We start from the raw sequence: 13,909 nt of genomic DNA, 5'->3' as shown, positions 1-13,909 counted from the left end.
GAATCCTGTGATGTTAGAGCCATGGAACCTTAGAGACCAGCCAGTTAAACCCTACATAATATTAATGAGGCTCAGAGACCCAGAAAGGCCTGAGGCCATGTGAAGAAGGACATAATCTGGGCAGTGCTATTAGTTCAGCTGCAGCTTCCCGAGGCACAATTTTTAATAGTTGTGAAAGATTGTTTTAAGGCAGCCAAAGTCTGTTATTACTTATTGAGAGTCCCCATCAGAGCAGTTGGCCTGCATTCTCTCTCCACAGTGTTCCTCAATGTGTGTTTACAGCCCAGCCTGCAGACTCTAGATTCTTTGATTCCTTTGGCAGCTGAAGGCAGGTTTGAGCTTCTGAGAGCTGTACTAGGAACAGAAAGTGCCCAGGGCCTGGATAAGCCAGTTACCCAGTAGGACCCTCAGTTTATTGCTTTGTGATATTGGGATGGTAACCTCTGACCTGCCTCTGCAGCCTCACTTGCACTGCCTTAGCCTGTGGGCTGTGCTGGGGCTGTTGTGACCAGCCTTATCCTGACCCCAGCCAATTCTGATGCTCACCAAAAGGATCTCCCAACTCCCCTGTGATCCTGCCATTGCCAAACACATCTTTTCTTTCCTACTTCCAGGTCTTGCTCGCACTGATTCTTCCTGTCTGGGATGCCCATTCCTACTTTGTCGTCCATCCTGTAAAGCTCAGCCAAAGATGCTACTTTTCTGTGTTGCTTGTACCTCCCTTGGCCAATCAAATACTTTTCTTTATTCTCAGTACATCAAAACCCAGTTTAAAAAATTTGCAATGAATTACCAGATGATTGGTCCCATTGACCCCGAGTGACTTTTAGGAATATGACCAAAGTATCAGTCCCATAAAAGGTTAAAAAAGGAACCCAATTTCATTTATATGATCTCTGCTAAATGCATCACTAACTTTTTATTGATTCTTAAGAAAGAGAGATGAGTGGAATCCGTGCTACCCCACTGGGTGCCAAATGAAGAAGCTGTTGGAACTTGATTACTTCCGTATATCCCACTTGCTTTCCAGATATCCCATTGGGTTTCTATTCCATCCCAGCAATGCTCACTGAGAGCCCTGGGCTTGACCATACAGGTTGTGTGTCTGGGAGAAAAGAGGCTGCAAGCCTGGGCTGAGACGAGTTAGGAGCCTGGCTGAGGGTGTAAGTGGAGACAATGGCAGGGTGGGGTGCAGGGGCAGCTGGGGGCACTGGGGCATGTTGTTAGAGTTCAGGGTTCTTGACCCCAGCCCCACCTCTTCTTTGTGGGATCTTGGGCCAGTTATTCATATCTTGGGGCTTGTTTCCTTATCTGAAAAATGCATATTCCAGATAACTTTGTAAGTTTTGGGACCTGGGACAAATCTAATTGCCCTCAATGAGATTTTGCTTTTCCTCCATGTTTTCATATTGGCTCAGAAGTTAGAGATGCAAAATTAAATTTTCTTATAGCAGTATCCAGAAAATAAAAGTGATGAAAGCTATTTTTTATTGGACATGTACTGTGTGCTAGCCCTCTTCTAGGTAGACCTACCACATACATTACCTCCTTTATTCTCACTACAAACACTGCCATCTCCAGTGGACAGATGAGGAGAGCAAAGCTCAGAGAGGGGAAATGACTTGCTTAACATCACATTGCTGAATTACTAGGAATTGACTGAGCAAATAATGGGTAAAATATAGGGTGTCATATCTCATTTCTTTTTTCTGCTCAGCATCTCCCCCCTCACCTCTCCTTTTGATAATGTGGCCTATTTGGCCAAAGGTAAGTTCAATCATAGTAGTAGCTCATTCATCTGGCTTCAGGGTTGGCCCAGGAGGACCAAGACCCTGTCTTGCACTGCCCACATTCTCCTTCAGGGATTGTATTAGTCAGCTAGATTTGCAATTAAAACAACAACAACAACAACAACAAACCCATAGATTGGGTGGCTTAGACAACAGAATTAATTTTCTCACAGTTTTGGAGACTGAAAAGTCCAAGATCAAGATGCCAGCATATTGGCTGTGGTGGGTCCAATCAGCAAGCAACGTGCCCATGGGTCCTGGGGCCAGAAGGCTTGTCTATGCTAGGCTGGGGAGACTTGAAGTCTGGGACTCTGTAGCATTTTCCCTAAAATGCTAAGAAAATCACAAGACACATGTCAGTGAGCCAGGAAGATCTAGATCCAGATAGTACTACAGATATAGAAGATGTTACAGATGCTAAAGAAGAATGTATTTAAAAATGTGAAGAAATTTGGAAAGATATGGAAGAATATCAGAATAAACTATCGCTTGTTGGAACAGAGACAATCACTGATTCAAATGCTCAGCTGTCATTATTAATTATGGAAGTGATTTTGTTTAACTGCTGAACTCAGTCAATGGCAGAAAGAAACTCCTGAAATAATTCCACTGAATGAAGAAGTTCTGGTAACATCAGGAAAGGAAGAGTTCCAAAAATTGAGACATGATCTTGAATTGGTACTATCTACTATTCAGTCAAAGAATGAAAAGTTAAAGGAAGACTTGGAAAGGGAGCAACAATGGTTGGAGGAACAGCAACAGATAGTGGAATCTCCTATTGTACTACACAGTGAATTGAAACATCACATTGTGACAGTTTCTGAATCAAGAATCTTTAATGTGCTGAAAACTAAATGGCATGGTACAAAATAATGTAAGGAGAAATGATTGATTACCTTAAGTGAGTTCCTAGAAGACCACTTTCCTCTGCCTGATAGAAATGTTAGAAGGAAAAAGAAAAATATTCAAGAATCAATTGCACAGCTGATAACACTGCATGAAATATTAGAGTGATTCTTTTTGGCCACGTTATGCTGAGCTGCTCATGCGTAATGGAATTGCCTTGAGACATCCTGCAGATCCAACCTGGATAAGATTAGAAGCTTTCCGTCAGTAAAACATGGTCTCTTTTTCACACAGTACTAAAAGAATCTTGGATTATGAACCAAGAATAATGGAAACACTGAATATTACTTGGATAAAGAACATTATTTGCAAATTAAAGCACATAAAAAGCACATAGCCCACCATTAATCCTTAAAGTGACACATGCTGCCATCTACTATTCATTTAAAAATGGTCCTTTCATATTCTGGTCAGTACTTTGGTGTTTTAAACTGAATGGACGATGATACATGTAAAAGTATTCTAGACTTAATCATTATAAAACATTAAATGTACCTTACTTTTGCAATATTTTTTGAAAAATTCTTTGTCAATTTATGCTACTGCTAATGTAATATTTTTCTTTTAAACTTCATGACAGTTTCTTTTGTACATTTTTGCCTTCTATTAGGTGCTTGCCTCCTTTAAATTTAGGAATTAAAATGGAAAGGCCATTTAATTTGCAGATGGATTTAAAATTGACTTACTATCTGATGTAAAAGAAAGCATAATTTAAAAGTATTTAGTAAATCTGTTCCATGTATACTGCCTTATTTTTAAATTTGTTAAAAATTGAAATATTAAAAAAGGTAATGGATATAAGTAGAAAACTATATTTTAATGAGTATCACATAACAAGTGCTATATATTAAACTGCTCATGATTCTGTTAATTATTACTAACGAAATTGTGTTCATAGAATTTTGTTAATCTTTGTGACTTTTCTTTAAATAAAATTCTCTTATCAAAAAAAAAAAAGATGCCAGCATAGTCGGGTTCTGGTGAAGACTCTCTCCTTGGCTTGCAGACGGCTGCCTTCTCCTGCATCCTCACATGGAAGACAGAGGAACTCCGGTGTCTTTTCCTCTTCATAGTAGGCATCAGCCCTATTGGGTTACAGCCCCACTCTTATGACCTCACTTAACCTTAACGACCTCCTCACAGGCCATACCTACAAATACAGTCACAGTAGGGGTTAGGGCTTCAGCATATACATTTTGCAGGGGAAATACACACTTCCAGTCCATAACAGGAATGAAGGACCATTGGGAGCTGTTGGTTGAAGGCCCTGAGCTGCCCGTCTCCTGCAGGGACCTCAGCTGAAGACAGCTGCCTTGCAGGTTATCAATGTCTGGCCTCCTTGCCTCAACTAAGGACAACCGATAAGGGATAAAGGCTTGGCATGCTCAGCCCAGCCCTGAAGGGTCACCCCACCTTCACAACTCCCTCTGGGGTGACTAGAGCTTCTGTCAAGTATGGCAGGTTCACGCTCAAGTTCTCCCTCTGACTAGTCCTACTCTCTCTTCCACAGCCCTCCTTAACAAACTTCCTCCCTGTTAATATCCATCTACTAGACCACTTCCTGGGAACTTCAGCCCACAACAGCACCTGTGACTCCTGAAACTTCTTAGTTCTTTATCTTCAATTCTTTGAACTGCTTCAGTAACATGGTCTCACTTTTTGCTTAAATCTTTAAAATCATAGCTTTACATTCGTTATAAAAATTACCAACCCCCACCTTCTCCCCGCCACCAATGATCAGCTGCCTGAAGCACTGAGGTGGGTGTCTCACAGAGGAATGTATGGAAACCACTGCAAAACTTCTGCCTGCATCTGCTGAAGAAGCTCGTGTGCCGGCCAATGTCTGGGGTGCAATAATGGCTTCTGTTTCTCTTCTACCTGCCAAATCTCATGGGAATGTCTCCTATTGGTGGAATCAAAACCAGAACCCTGCTGGCATGGGAATATGGGAAATGTAGTCTTTTGGTTTCCAGTTGCTACGAGAAGAGCTCAGAAGGGCTGGGATAGCTGTGAGTGCTAACAGTCAGTATCTAGCACAAAATCCATTTGGAAATTACAAAAAACATACAAACAAAAAAGCCCTGTGAGGTGTTAAGGAGATAATATTTGTGGATTTTCTTTGACAAGGAAAACGCGCCATGCAAATATAAGGTGTTTTATAGCTGGGGAGGGTTCAGAATTATAGGTAGATATTTCAATGAAGCAATTCAGTTTTTCTAAAAAAAAAATCCAGATAACAGACACTAAATTATCTTTTGCTTTAATTTTCTGAATAATCATTTCAAAACTCTTGTGAGTGAATATGTTTATGTGTCTTCAGTACCTGTTTATTGTGTGATGGGTTTGTGGGCGCAATTTTATGTTTTTGCTGTGTTTGTGTGTGTCTATGAGTGAAAAAGCCTCTCTCTCTTTCTCTCTCCCTCCCTCCTTCCCTCCTTCTCTCCTTTCTCTCTCTCTCTCTCTCTCTCTCTCTCTCTCTCTCTCTCTCTCTCTCTCTCTCTCTCTTTCTCATGTTGGAGTGTCTTTGTATACTGCTACATGTACTTGTGACTCTCTGTTTATGTCTCTGTGTGTCGACTCTGAATTTTAGTAAGGATATGAGAATTGCCCTTTCTTAGCACACTGGATAAGTACTACACTTGAACTTCTTTTATCTCCTGTCTTTTGGCCACACTATCTGCTTTGTTGGCCCAGGAGTGGCTCTTTGGCACCAGGAGCAAAGGGGCACAATTTGTCATTACAGTGAGAAATGGAAGAAGCTGTGACTACAGAGAGGGTCTTTGATTTAGTTTGGTTGAGCTTTCCAAAGGGGAGGCTCCTATAGCACAGTCATGTCAATAAAGGGAGGTGGAGCTGGGCTCAGTGTTAGTGTGTGTGTGTGCATGTGCAGGCATGTGTGCGTGAGTGTGTGTGTGTGTGTATGCATGTGTATGCACACACACAAACCAAGGTCAGGCTGGGAACCGTGCTAACCAAGTGCATCTATCAGAAAGTTTGCCCTAGCTATTTATATAGCTGCTTCAGAATACAGACTAGACCCCTTTCTCTCCCTCCTGTTCCCCTTGCTCTCTCACCCACCTCCAGTTCTACATATCGGGTATCTCTCCTTCTGTATAGAATCATCTCCCTGTCTCCACTGCCTTGCCCGAGTGCATTTCCCCTCCCGATGACTGCAACAGCCTTTTCAGCATTACCTCCATTCTACTTTTAAACCTATTCTCTTACTTTGAGAAATTCATGTTTTCTGCATATAAATTGGACCCCTATTTTATTCCTCCATGGCTCACTAGTAGAAATTGTTCCAGAAGTCAAATGGCTTCCACAAGGAACCCCATGATTGCATTCCTGCAGTGAGCAGAAACTTGTAGTTTGTGTCTTATAATTAGGTAAGCTGCTAATTGAGGAGGGGCATGCCAACCTGATTTGTATCCTGCCAGAGCGATTAGAGCCTTCATTTCAAGGAGGCTAGATATCAAGACTCCCAACCTGGTCATATCCCTATTCACACTCCTGGCCGTAGCTGCCATGGGGAAGGCACTGGCCATTCTGGACTTCAAGATGGCTCTTCAGGGACTGAGGCTAAACCAAGCCCCGTGGGAGGACAGGTGTCCCCATGAGAGATTTTATTTTCTGCTTGGTACTCGTCTTGGCTTTTCACTTCACACATGAATCTGGAGAAAACAGGAATTCATCCGCCCAGAGCAGGAAGTCACCCTGCTTTCAAGGCTGCTTGTAAAATCATTCAGAAAAGCAATTGCCTCCTACCATTTTGGCCACAGCCTTGCTTCTCTCCTCTCTCCTTTTGTTTCTTTGTACCATTCACTTAATTATGAATTAGCTCCATGAGGTTGATCTGTCTGACATGATCTTCACTGTATCTCTGGGTGCCAAGAGCTCGGCACAGAATGACATTCAGTATTTTGTCATTGTATGCCAGGTACTGCACTGATACTGTGACACAAAGATGAATCAGACATAGATCCTACCCTTGAGGACGGAGACAAGTAAACCAACAATTAAAATGCAATAAGGCATGGGCTATGTTAGAGGTGAATACAGTGCGACAAGGGCGCCTAGAGGAGTGGACTCTTACCCTCCTGCAGCCAGCAAATACTTCTTGAAAGAGGGGATGACCGACCTCTGTCTCAAAGTTTGTAGGAGTTTTCTAGGTAGAAAATAAGTGAAAGGCATTGCAGAGAGAACAGCTTGGGCAAGGGCGTGAAGGAAGCATGAAGTACCACAATGTGTTCGAGGAAGTGTAGTGTTTGGAGTGGCTGGAGCAGGGGGCGAGGAGGCAAGTGGTGGGAAATGAGGCTGGAGGGTCTGGTCCTGGGGCCAGGGCATCCATGTATGACAGCACAGGCTGCTCACTTTATGAGGGTGCCCTGCCAAGGGGGCGAGGGGCTGAAATGCAGCTATGGCTCCATCTGGCGCGCCCGTGCTTTCAGCTACATCCTCCCAGAGGAAGCTCTATTTCTAATTTACACAAAGGCTACTATGGGCCAGCAGTATCTCTGTGGAGGGTCTTGCAGACCTTGCTAAGGGTGCAGAACGCTTAGCAAGGGGGAGAACCCTTGCCTAGGGCAGTGGCTCTCAAACTTTGTGCATTAGAATCACCTAGAGGGCTTGTTACCACAGAAGTTGCTAGGCCCCACCCTTGGGGTTTCTGATTTGGTAGGCCTGCAGTGAGGCATGTGAATTTGCATTTCTGATGTGGTTCAAGTGGTGCTGATGCTGCTGGTCCAGGAAACACACTCAAAGAATTACGGATTAGGGAACTAAGAAGCCACTGGAAAGGGCTAGGTAGGAGAAACAGAGCCAGGGCCCTGGTAAGAAGGATCTGTTTTCTGGGATTAGGGCTTTTGATATCCTTTGTGAACTAGTTAGGGTAGCTGAATATATCAAGGACAGTGAATACATAATATTCTTCATCTTATCCTGCCAGGTGAAGTTTAACGGCTCTATTCATTCGAGTAGGAGTTCTACCCAAGTGTCCCCCTGTTTAAGGGGGTTGTGCAAGGAGATGATTTAAGGAGCAGTCATAACATTACAAGAAGCTCACCCCTAGTGCTTTTAAATAGTGAGCTCACAAATTATTAAAATATTTGCTTGCACTTTATTAATTACTCCCTGGAGAAGCTGGGGACCAGAGAAACCTAAAGCCACCAACTAAAAGATGAATCATACCTGATTTCAAAGATTCTTTGAAAACTCTTGTTAGTTTAATAAATACTTCACTTTAAAATTGTAACGTGTGTGTGTGTGTGTGTGTGTGTGTGTGTGTGTGTAGGGGAGGGGAGGGAAGCACGTGGAACCACAGAACATCAATATCTTACATGCAATAGTAAATGTTTGCTGAATGAAGATGTCACAAGTGGCAAAGCAAGATGATGGAGACAATATGAATCCAGGGACAATCTGAATGAGGAAATCTGGGCTGACAGGTAGCTGTGAGATGGTGTCTGGCTCTGGGCTGGGGTTTGTAATCTTGGTTTGGGAAGTCAGACCTTTTTGGAGCCTAGTCCTCTTTTGTGGCCCCTGAGCATACTAATAAGATGTCTTTTCACACACACAGAGAATGGCTATACCGCTTTTCCCCTTGGGTTCCCACAGGCAACACAACTGCCCTGTGGTTGGGGAGTGGAGCTAAGAGGTGGTGGGGGTAGAGAAAGCCCATCTCTATCCCTTGGCTGGGATAAACTAACACGGGGAGAGGGGTGGGGAGAGTGGGTACTGGGAAGAACATCCAACCTGATTATCTTCCGTCTGTTTCCAGCCTCGGCCCCAGCCTTTCCTGAGAGCTGGGGCAGCACAGGTGCAGCGAGACCTGTATTACTCACTGATTTAGGTTGCTTCCTTATGCTGGCTGAAGGGCTGCCATCCCTAAGTAGCTCAGCTGTTTCCAAACCAAACCTGTCAGCTGTGTTATTGGGAGAAGAAAAGCCTTGTCAAAGGCAGCCAGGTTCTGCCTCTAGACGTCAAGGGGAAAAGGAGAGGATGGGGAGAAGAGTCCACTTAGAGGCTGCAGTCAAGATCAGGTTGTTCTTAATTAAGACAGCTCCGGTCAGCACATTTCCATAATTCCCCATTAAAGAGTTCCTAATGCATGAGTCACTGAAGGAGCTGTGATACCCCCGAGTCAGCACTGTTCTGTGTCAAAGGCTCCTCAAATCAAAAAGCCAATCCATTTCAATCACACCTGAGATATGCCCGGCCCTCTGCCAGATACTACAACCAGCCTAGAGAGGGGCACAGCAATGGATATGACTTTAACCTCTGCTACCCAGGGCAAAAGCTTCAGCCAGACCCTGACCTTGGAGCAAGAACATAGATTCAGGAGCACTTTGGCGTGGGGCTATTCTAGGTGGGCTCAGCCCTTCCTGTGATGACCAGGAAGTAGTGTGGAACAGAGGGGAGCCCCATGGATTTGAAGATAGAAGGTCTGAGTTTCATTCATTTAGCAACAGTTTGATGTCCCATGGCAACCTCTGGCAAAATAGGGAGTGCTCTGCAAGATAGAGCGATGGATGGTAAACCACCTTGTGATAGCCCCTCACAAGGTGGCCTATCTTAACCATGTTTTGGGGAGGATGACAGGGTGTTCTGTAAAGATAGAGGTCAGACTGTGGAGAAGCCTTGCTTATGTGACCTGTGTGGCAATGTGCAAGGTCATTATGCTGCTATGGCAGAGCTGCTCCTCTACCCAGTGCATCACAAAACTATGATGAGATAGATAATTACTTAGGAAAATGTATCATACAAAAATGATTCAACAAGAATCAGGAAACTTGACTAAACCTATTGCTATTAAATGAACTAGAACATTAATTAATAATCTAATTCAAAAGCTACCAGGAATAGGTGTTTTGACAGAAGAGTTTTAGGAAATCTTCAAAAATCAGATAACCCTCTTAAACTGATTCAGATAATATGAAAAGAGAAAGCTAACCACTAGCTACTGATTGAACAAAAAGAAAAAATGGATGAGGATAACACAACAAACAGATTATAGGTAATCTTGTGAACATAGATGAAAAAAATCCTAGATTGTATTAAAAAAAATAATACAACCAAATAAGGCTTATCCCTGGAATTGAATGACAGTTCAGTATTAGAAAATATGTTATAATACACCTCATTAACAAATTTAAAAAATTCATCTGATTTTCTTAATGCAGAAAAATCATTCTGTAAATGTATTCATACATTTTTTCTTATTAAATACAGAGGGTGCCCGCAAAATGTATACACATTTTAAGAAAGGAAAAAACTGTATTAAAATTGTAATAATATATACCGATAACAAAAGATGAATGCAAGCCATGTGTATACATTTTTTTGGCACCCCGGTATAATGTATATAATTTATAGTTTTAATATATTGTTGTCATTATTAAAATTATTAGAAAATTAGAAACAGAAAAAATTGTCATGATTTGATATTGAGTATCAAAACCCCAAAATGCATGTGGGCGAGCAGACCTAATTTTGAAGAAGAAGTAGGTTTGGGAGGAGGTGGTAGGATATTTCTCTACCAGATTTTAAGCATTTTATTGAAACCATGCATTACTGGGAGAGGAATAGGAGAGCCCAGAAACAGCCCCATATACACATGGAGTCTTGAAATATGGCAGATGTGACATTATAAATTGGTGACAATAGGAGGGACTATCAATAAACTAATTATTTATTTGGAAAAATATAATTGTATCCCCACCATTTACCAAATGCAAAAATATATCCCAGATAGGATAAAGATATAAATGGAAAAGCAAAACAATAAACATTTTGGAAGAATATCTAAGAGAATATTTTTATGGCTTTATGGTTAGGAAATAATTTCTTAAGTAAGTTATACAAAGCAAAGCTAGAAAAAGATTGACAATAGGGACCACCTTAAAATGGAAAGCCACACCATAAATCAAATTAAATGACAAGACCTAAATTGAAAGAAGATTTGTTTCAGTCCAAGAAAAATTAGCATTCAGTATATCTAAAGGACTTAATTTAGATCAGTAAGAAAAAGAAAAAGCCAGAATATCAGGAAAAGAATATGAGCAGGCAACTTGTAGACGAAACCCAAATGACCAACACACATATAGAAAAATGCTCATGCTCATTGTTATTAGTAAAAGTTATAAATCAAATCTCATCAAGTTTTAGAGAGAATTTGAAGTAGGAACTCATACACAAATCTGTGGGAGTGCAGATAAACACAGCTACTTTGGGGGGCAATTTATAGATTCTGTAAAGTTGAAGATGTATGTTGTATCTGTCAGTGTTCTGGCTGGAAAGAGGTGGCACACTCAAATTTGATCATTTGAGGAGAGTTTAATAATGGGACTATTTAGAAAATTGTAGACAAGGTGCAGGAAAAGCACAAGAAATAGTGCAGTCCCTAGGAACTAGTGTTAATGGGATGTGACCACCCCTAGGCCTGAAGGGGAAACCTGAGGGTGCAGATTTTGGACCCTGAAGGCAGAAATGGCTGTGAGAAGAAGGCAACCTGTGACCTCTTCTGGAGGGACCCATCCAGCCTGCTGCAATCCCACAGGGAGGGTTCTGGGGAAACAAATATCTTGACCTCACTTTGCACCCTCTTCCTGTTTCCCCTTGGCTTTCTTCATTGGCCAAACACAATGAGCAACAGAAGGCAAGGAAGCCTGCTGAATCCACATAACTCAGCTTCCTGGAATTTAGAGCAGGAAAGAAAAGGGTGGACAGTGGTATCTGGGAGGGCTAACAGAAGATAGTTGCTCCCATTTAAGCCCTTTGACCAGCTATTCCTCTCCTAGGAACATACCCCAGTGAAATGCATATACTTGTTCACAATAAGATGTATACAAAGTTTTTTATTACAGCACTGTTAAGAAAAGAAAAAGGGTGGAAACAACCGAATTGTCCCTCAATAGATTGTTACATAACCATGCTATATAAACTGTGGCTTATTCATAAAATGAAATTTCGTGATGCAATTAAAATATAGATATATCTATATCTATATTTATATCATCTATCTATAAATTATTCAAGCCTGTAGCAAATTGTGTAATTTTGTAGTAACAGTACAAAAATGTGAATAGGAAAGAAACACTCCAACATCAGAGGAGGGAAGGGAAAGAGATGGGGTATTTTAGCTGTATTTTTCTTTTTCATTTTTAAGTCAAACTGAAATTAATATGACAAATTAGTAACATCTGCTTGATCTCAGTGGTAAGTATATGAGTGAGTTATTTACTATTTAGCCTAATTTTATATGTGTTTGAAATGTCTCATAATTAAAAATTTAAAAACAATAATGAAAGAAAGTGTTAAATGATTTGAGAGATATTTAGAATGTAATAAAAGAAAGCAAAGTGTCACTTATCTAGAGCAGAATTTGGTGACCTTTTTCTTTAAAGGGCAAGATAGTAAATATTTTTGGCTTTGTGGGCTGTATAGTCTCTCAAAAGTACTCAATTCTGCTGTTGCAGCTTGAAAACAGCCATAAGCAATATACAAAGGAATAGGTTGGCTGTGTGCTAATAAAGCTTTATTTACACAAACAGGTGGCCAGTGGGATTTGACCCATAGGCCCTAGCTTGATGACCCCTGATATAGAGAATTTACTTATCAGGCATGCTTCTTCCCTCCATAATGTGTTTTAAATAAGGCTCTGTGTTATAGCTATACTCCCAACCTGCAATACTGCAGATTGACTGGTGGCAGTTTTGTTGTTTAGACTCTCTTCATCACATCATTAGGTATAATGGCTAAAGAGTGGGCCCTCATATGTCTTCATCTTTGTTTTGCTGTGGATGTTAGAGGTCTTTCCAGACTTCATGTGGGCCTGTTTGTATGTATACTTTGGAAGAGCTGAAAGTGCTGCAACCCTGGAGTTACCTCTAATTCACACTAAGCAGAACGAACAAAACCATGAAGCGTTAGCAGTCATTTTGAAACATGCAGTCATCATTAGTAGGCTTTTGTGACTTGGAGATCTGGCACATGATCATCAGGATTATCTAGTTGTTTCATTTTATTTTATTTTTAATTTTTTTTTTAGCTGAGCCATCCTGCCACCTGTTGGCAGCTCAGCGGCAGCTTAGCTAGGGCCGGGAATTGAACCACTGTTGCTCAGAGCTCAAACTCTTGAGCGAACACTTAACCAACTGAGCCACTTGGCCGGCCCCATAGTTGTTTCATTTTATGGGATTAAATGGAGATGCAGCTTGTGCAGTGGTTAGGGATATATATTCTGGGATAATAACAGCACCTATCTCATAGGGAACTAAAGCCTGTTTGAGTTATCTGTTGCAGCCTCGCAAAACACTGCAGGACAGTGGCTTAAAAACAATAACAATCATTTGGGAGCAGGGCAGAGTGGCTCAGCTGGTGAGAGCACATGTTTTAAATAACAAGGTTGCCAGTTTGACTCCCGCATAGGATGGTGGGCTGAGCCCCAACCCTCAACTATAGTAAAAACGGCAACTGGACTTGGAGCTGAGCTGTGCCCTCCACAACTAGATTGAAGGACAACAACTTGACTTGGAGCTTATGGTCCTGGGAAAAACACACTGTTACCCAATAAAAGTTAAAAAAACACAACAATAGCAATCAGCCCTTGCTCCCTACCCCCAACACCAATTTGACAACTATTCATGGACACACATAACTTTATGAGAGCTCCAGAATCCAAATGAGGTCACAGCACCCCAGTGGACCACAGTAACAAGAAAAGACACATTGAAAGGGTAAGAAGAAAAGTTTCGCTTTACTCACATCACCCCTTTCCAAACCTGGCACAGTGTAGCTCTAAGAGAGATCCCTTCGGATCATGAGTTTTTGATGGAAGAAAGAGGCAGCAAGCCCACCTGTGGGCCTCTGCCAGCCTGTGGACATATATGAAAATCCCACAGCTAACATCATAGTCAATGGTGAAAAACTGGAAAGCATTTTCTTTAAGCTCTGGAACAAGACAAGAGTGCAGGGTCACACTGGAGGCTTCCTCTCAGTCTGGGGGAGGGTGTCTTGGGACTGCTTAAGCAGCAGGATCTGAAATAGGCACTCTTCAGGCACCTCTCCCTCCTTCCCTGTGATCTGTCTGCGCAGCGGCCTCAGGATAGTCAAACTTCTTGCTGGCTAAAGGCTCCAAAGGCTTCCCAAGAGAAACTGGCAAAGCTGTATGACCTTTTTCACATAGCCTCTGAAGTCATGGAGTATCATCCTGCTAC

General features: G+C 41.8%; 1 pseudogene; it reads left to right on the top strand.

The window, feature by feature from the left end:
• The first annotated feature begins 2,143 nt into the window (after positions 1–2,143).
• Positions 2,144–2,907, top strand: LOC109390115 (centromere protein K pseudogene; annotated as a pseudogene).
• The last annotated feature ends 11,002 nt before the right edge of the window (positions 2,908–13,909 follow it).

This window comes from Hipposideros armiger, unplaced genomic scaffold (assembly GCF_001890085.2).
Source record: "Hipposideros armiger isolate ML-2016 unplaced genomic scaffold, ASM189008v1 scaffold_256, whole genome shotgun sequence".
Classification (NCBI taxonomy): Eukaryota; Metazoa; Chordata; class Mammalia; order Chiroptera; family Hipposideridae; genus Hipposideros; species Hipposideros armiger.
The sequence above is the reverse complement of the archived record's forward strand: the minus strand, read 5'-3'. Positions and strand labels throughout refer to the sequence as shown.